The sequence below is a fragment of the Mercurialis annua genome, linkage group LG1-X, assembly GCF_937616625.2.
Source record: "Mercurialis annua linkage group LG1-X, ddMerAnnu1.2, whole genome shotgun sequence".
Taxonomy (NCBI): domain Eukaryota; kingdom Viridiplantae; phylum Streptophyta; class Magnoliopsida; order Malpighiales; family Euphorbiaceae; genus Mercurialis; species Mercurialis annua.
Genome location: NC_065570.1, coordinates 62,909,120 through 62,914,730, shown reverse-complemented (window position 1 = coordinate 62,914,730; position 5,611 = coordinate 62,909,120). Strand labels below are relative to the sequence as shown.

At 35.1% G+C, this 5,611-nt stretch overlaps 1 non-coding gene across 1 annotated transcript; it reads left to right on the top strand.

Moving 5' to 3' along the window:
* Nucleotides 1-3,489: 3,489 nt before the first annotated feature.
* TRNAL-AAG (transfer RNA leucine (anticodon AAG)) lies at nucleotides 3,490-3,570 on the top strand. Its single transcript has one exon. It is a non-coding gene; the product is annotated as a tRNA-Leu (tRNA).
* Nucleotides 3,571-5,611: the final 2,041 nt, after the last annotated feature.

The following is a 5,611-nucleotide window of genomic DNA, read 5'->3' as shown; positions in this document are numbered from 1 at the left end:
AATCAGATGTTTTTTCAATTTTTGTCAAGTTTCATGCTCTTATTCAAACATAGTTTGAACGTGAAATTAAAAATTTACAATGTGATAATGGCAAGGACTTTGATAACCAAAATGTTCAAAATTTTTGCCATAAACATGGGTTAGTTCTCCGTTTTTCATGTCCTTATACGTCCTCACAAAATGGTAAAGCCGAACGTAAAATACGCTCACTAAATAATGTCATTCGTGCCCTTTTATCTCATGTGTCAATTCCTCCCTCATTTTGGCCGTATGCTTTAAGCATGGCGACGTATCTTCAAAATGTTTTACCAAGTAAAATTCTTAATTTTCAAACTCCACTCTCTATTTTGTATAAAATACCCCGAATTTATCTCATCTCCGGGTTTTTGGGTCTTTGTGTTATCCACTTTTACCTTCCACCACTCTTCACAAACTTCAAGCTCGTTCGAAGCCGTGTGCTTTTTTGGGATTTCCGGATAACCATCGGGGATATAGGTGCTACGACATGCTTTCAAAGAAAATCATTATTTGTCGCCATGTCATTTTTGATGAAACTAAGTTTCCGTTTGCATGCATGCCCCCCTTCCCGACATATACTTTTTTGGATAGTGATGAAAATACATACATTAGACACACATCCAACAAGCCTCCCAATATGCCCCTTCTATCCAAAATCACGATGGTACTGTACCTTCACCACCCAACACAGCGTCAACTAATCTCACTACCCCACCGGCCCACACTTTGAACATCCCATCAAGCCTGGCCCACCAGCCCACTCACCTTACCAATAGTACGACCCCTTTTGTTCTCTCACCCCTCCTATTCCATCAAAACCCATTACACGTAGCTAGAGAGGGATTTTAAGCCCAAAACCCTTTTTAATCTCCACACTCAAACTATTTGCTCACCCATTCCCACAAATACCATGTCCCAACTTTGGGACCCTAATTGAAAAATGGCCATGGACGACGAGTACCAAGCTCTTATTAAAAATGAGACGTGGATTTTGGTACCTCGTCCACAAGATGTCAATGTTATGAGATGTATGTGGATTTTAACTCATAAAATACGTGTTGATGGTACTTTTGAGAGGCATAAAGCCCGTCTTGTAGGTAATGGGAAAACTCAGCGTGTTGGCATCGACTGTGGGGAAACTTTTAGTCCGATGGTCAAACCAGCTACTATTCGCACTGTGCTCAGCCTCACATTATCTCAATCTTGGTCCATCCGACAACTTGATGTTAAAAATGCGTTTCTCCATGGGAAATTGAATGAAACTGTATACATGCACCAACCTTTAGGTTTCCGTTATCCGACCCATCCTGACTATGTTTGTTTACTCAAAAAGTCTTTATACGGTTTGAAGCAAGCTCCCAGGGCCTGGTACGCCAGGTTTTTTGATTTTGTTTCGAAAATTGGTTTTACTCACAGTATTTCGGATAATTCTTTGTTTATTTATAGACAGGGGGATCACATGGCTTATCTACTTTTGTATGTTGATGACATCATCCTCACTGCTTCCTCTGACCACCTCATCAAGAAGATTATTTCCTCACTTGGCTCCGAATTTGCTATGAAGGACTTGGGCAGGTTAAGTTCTTTTCTGGGTATTTCAGTTACACATCATCCTCATGGCTTATTTCTGTCCCAAAAGAAGTATGCTTCTGAGATTATTAACCGGGCCGATATGTCCTCTTGCAAGCCATCTGCTACACCTGTTGACACAAAGCCTAAGCTCAGTGCCACCGCTAGCCCTCAGTTTTTTGATCCATCGCTGTACCGCAGTCTGGCTGGAGCTCTTCAGTATCTCACCTTCACCCGGCCTGATATCTCATATGATGTTCAACAGGTATGCTTGTTAATGCATGACCCAAGGGAAGTACAAATGGCAGCTCTTAAGCGTATCATCCGTTGTCTCCAGGGGACTCTGACACATGGTTTACACTTGTATAAGTCCTCTACCTCTACTCTCTTATCCTATACAGATGCTGATTGGGGTGGGTGCCCTGATACTCGCGGATCCACTTCTGGGTACTGTGTCTACCTTGGTGACAATTTGATCTCCTGGTCTGCTAGGCGTCAACCAATGGTATCCCGTTCTAGTGCCGAAGCAGAATATCGTGGCGTGGCCAATGTTGTGGTTGAATCATGTTGGCTTCGCAATCTGTTGCTCGAGCTTCATTGTCCAATTCAAAAAGCAACTTTGGTTTACTGTGACAACGTTAGTGCAATCTACTTGTCTGGTAACCCGGTCCAACACCAACGGACCAAGCACATCGAGATGGATATCCATTTTGTTCGTGAAAAAGTGGCCCGCGGTCTTGTTCGGGTCTTACATGTTCCTTCTCGTTATCAGTTGACATTTTCACCAAGAGCTTACCCCAAGTTCTTTTTGAAGATTTTTGCAACAGTCTTAGCGTTCGATTACCTCCCGCTTCGACTGCGGGGGAGTGTTAGAATATATTGTCATATATTTAGTCAATCATGTAAATATAGTAGGCACTTATTATTGTCATATTAGTAGCCTTGATTTAAGGTAAACATTGTATATTTATAGTCAGATCAGAAATGAGAATAATCAACAGATTACCTTCTTTCAGCAAGGACTTCAAAAGGATTTTCCTGCTTTAACAAAATTATTTGCCATTGATGATAATTGACAATACCAGAAGAAAATAATCATAAAAATATATGTTGTTAGTTGCAGAAAAATGAAGAAGACGATGAACAAGAGGTTGGGGCTTTGATACCATAACAAATTTAGATAGTAAAACAAATTTTATTAATAATTAAAAGTTGATATTACAATAGAAAAATCAGTTTACATACACGCTGATTTGGTTTAAGAGAAAATAACTGCCCTACAAACTCTAACAAACTTATCAAACTTAATGACACGCTAATCGGATGGAGGTATAAGAGTGACTTGAATCATAAGCTGCATTATTTGAGTTATCAAATTTACAAAGACCTAAAGTTATTTTTACTGGTAAAGTTTAATGCAAAGTAGAATTAGTATTTGAAATCTATGGGAAATCTTGTGGCATTTGGTTGTCTTCAAAATTTAGAAATGTAAAAACAGCAGAGTTTTTCGGAATGATCTTCCAAATAAGGAAATGGTTATTTTTAATTGCTTTTCTAAAGCAGTTTTTTTAAGAGTTTTAATAGGAGTTTCTGCTGTTCGGTTTTGGACTTCTTTATAAATTTTTTCAGTATTTTGTATTTAAACAGTTGATCTGCTTGTCCGCTATTTTTTGCCTAAATCCTTAGTGTGCCACCTAAAATGTATCACATTTCGTGTGAAACTTTAAAGTAGCGGTTTTCGCCTGACTTTAGTACAATTTTATTCATAAAAAATGAATTAGTGTTTGATTGTAGATTTTTGTCATTAAGCTCTTAATTCTTTATTAATATGAGCTGGCATTTGCAGTCTGGAGATGATTCAAATTTGCTATCTAACCTAAAACTACAATAGTTCAATATAAAGTTGAGATGGCCGAGTTGGTCTAAGGCGCCAGATTAAGGTTCTGGTCCGAAAGGGCGTGGGTTCAAATCCCACTCTCAACATAATATTGGTTTTATTTTCTTTGCCTATTTTTATCAGGTATCAATGCATTACTCGCATAATTTATTTCAAAATTCAAGAATGTGATCCATAGGGTTTTAATATACACAACAATGAAAATAATTTTTTTTCTTCATAGGATGTCATTTGAAAGCTCAATTAGATGTCAATGCAATTATAAATTGAGGATATTACTCTTTATGCTTAAACTGCAAAAATAGTTGCACCCATAATGGTCTTTTTTTAATTCATTTAATTTCATTAATTCAAATATAAAATAAATATATTTGTAAAACAATTCGAAATAATTCAAAAATTAAATCCGTTGATCTGAAATGGAACATATAACATGTTTCCTGATTTGCATATCTTACGAATATAAAAATAAATTATTGATTGTTTCGCTAATTAAATGTAGTTTTCAATCAGTTTTCGATCAAATTTCTTCAATCACCCGCAAACTCACAGCGTCTGATTCAATTATCACTTGATAACTCTTTCATAAAAAAAGAGATAACAAATCTTTCACATAGAAAGGACAATAAACCTTTGACAAATAACGAACAAAATAAAACATTTAGAAAAAAAGAGTCAAATAATAAAAAATAAATAAAACTAATGTAACTCATAAACGATTCCATTTTTTGGTTAAAAGATCTTCAATTTATCTTTACTTCTTGATAATTGAATTGCGCTTAATTGGTAAAGTTTAATTCATCAAGTAAAGATGAAAAAGAATTGGCTATTTATTTTTTTCTTTAAAACTAAAATAACATAAATAATGGAATGACTACCGTCAACAAAAAAATTAAACCATTGACAGCTATGCGCCAGAAAAAAAATAAGAAAAAAACTCTAGACGGCTAGGATTTATTTAGAGTGAAAAGACAGATTTTTAGTTGCAACCATACTTAGTTAAGTTGTTTTTAACGTAATATTCGCTTTGATTAAAAGTATTTTTAAAATATTTGTTTAGATAAAAATAGATATAAAAATATTTATTTAGTTTAAGGTTTAATTTTTAAGATTTAAAGTTTTAATTTAACATTTATGGTTTAGAATTTAGTTTTAGAGCGATGAGGACGGTGGTGATTGGCAGTGGTTAGCGGTGGCTGAAAGTGTTCACTAATAAGTAATAACTGTCGTTGAAAATGACGACCGACTAGTCTAGCAATTTGTGTCACTGTGTCATATATGTGTCGTACCCATTTAAAAATAGCCAGATTATCTCAAGCCGAACATGACATGTTTAACTTGTGTTAAAATATCAAATTCAAACACGACACGTTTATTAGACGAGTTAACACGTGTCAAACTGTTTAACTCGTTTATTGTTTAACACATTTATAAATAACATGTTTAACCCATTTAACATATTGTCTAATTAAATGAGTATAATCAGACAACAAATCTCCAAAATAATAATAAATAATAATACAACAAACAACAATAATAAATTATATGTATTATATGAGTATATTGGTCATATATAATAATTTAATTAATTAATATAATAAATATAATTTAAATGTGTTTTAGACGCGTTGGGGCGGGTTTAACCTGTTTAATCCGCTATTTAATCGTGTCATAGACGGATTAACACGTTTATGACTTGGAGCCGTATAAGTTCAATACGAACCCATCTAATCTTGTGTTGTATTGTGTAAACGGGTCGTATAGAAAATTCTCAGCCTACGACTAACGGTGGGAATAATGTAGATATGTGTATGGACCGGGATCGGTAAGACGATCAAGATTTATTATTTTTATATAAATTCAAGTCTGGCCTGAATCCGGTCTGGACTTCATATTTTACTATCAAAACCCGGGCCTTAGACTTTAAATATGCAGGCTCATGCCGGGTTTGAAAAAGTTTACATAAAAATTTCATTGGAAAAAAAGCCGAGCCCATCCATAAAATGACAATGCTCTTTTTAAAATTAGGCTTGAATCGAACGTAGAACAAAATATTATTGCCAACCTAGCACAAGATGGAAGAACCTGGATGGGCCTCTAACCAAATCCATGAACAAGTATACAGTG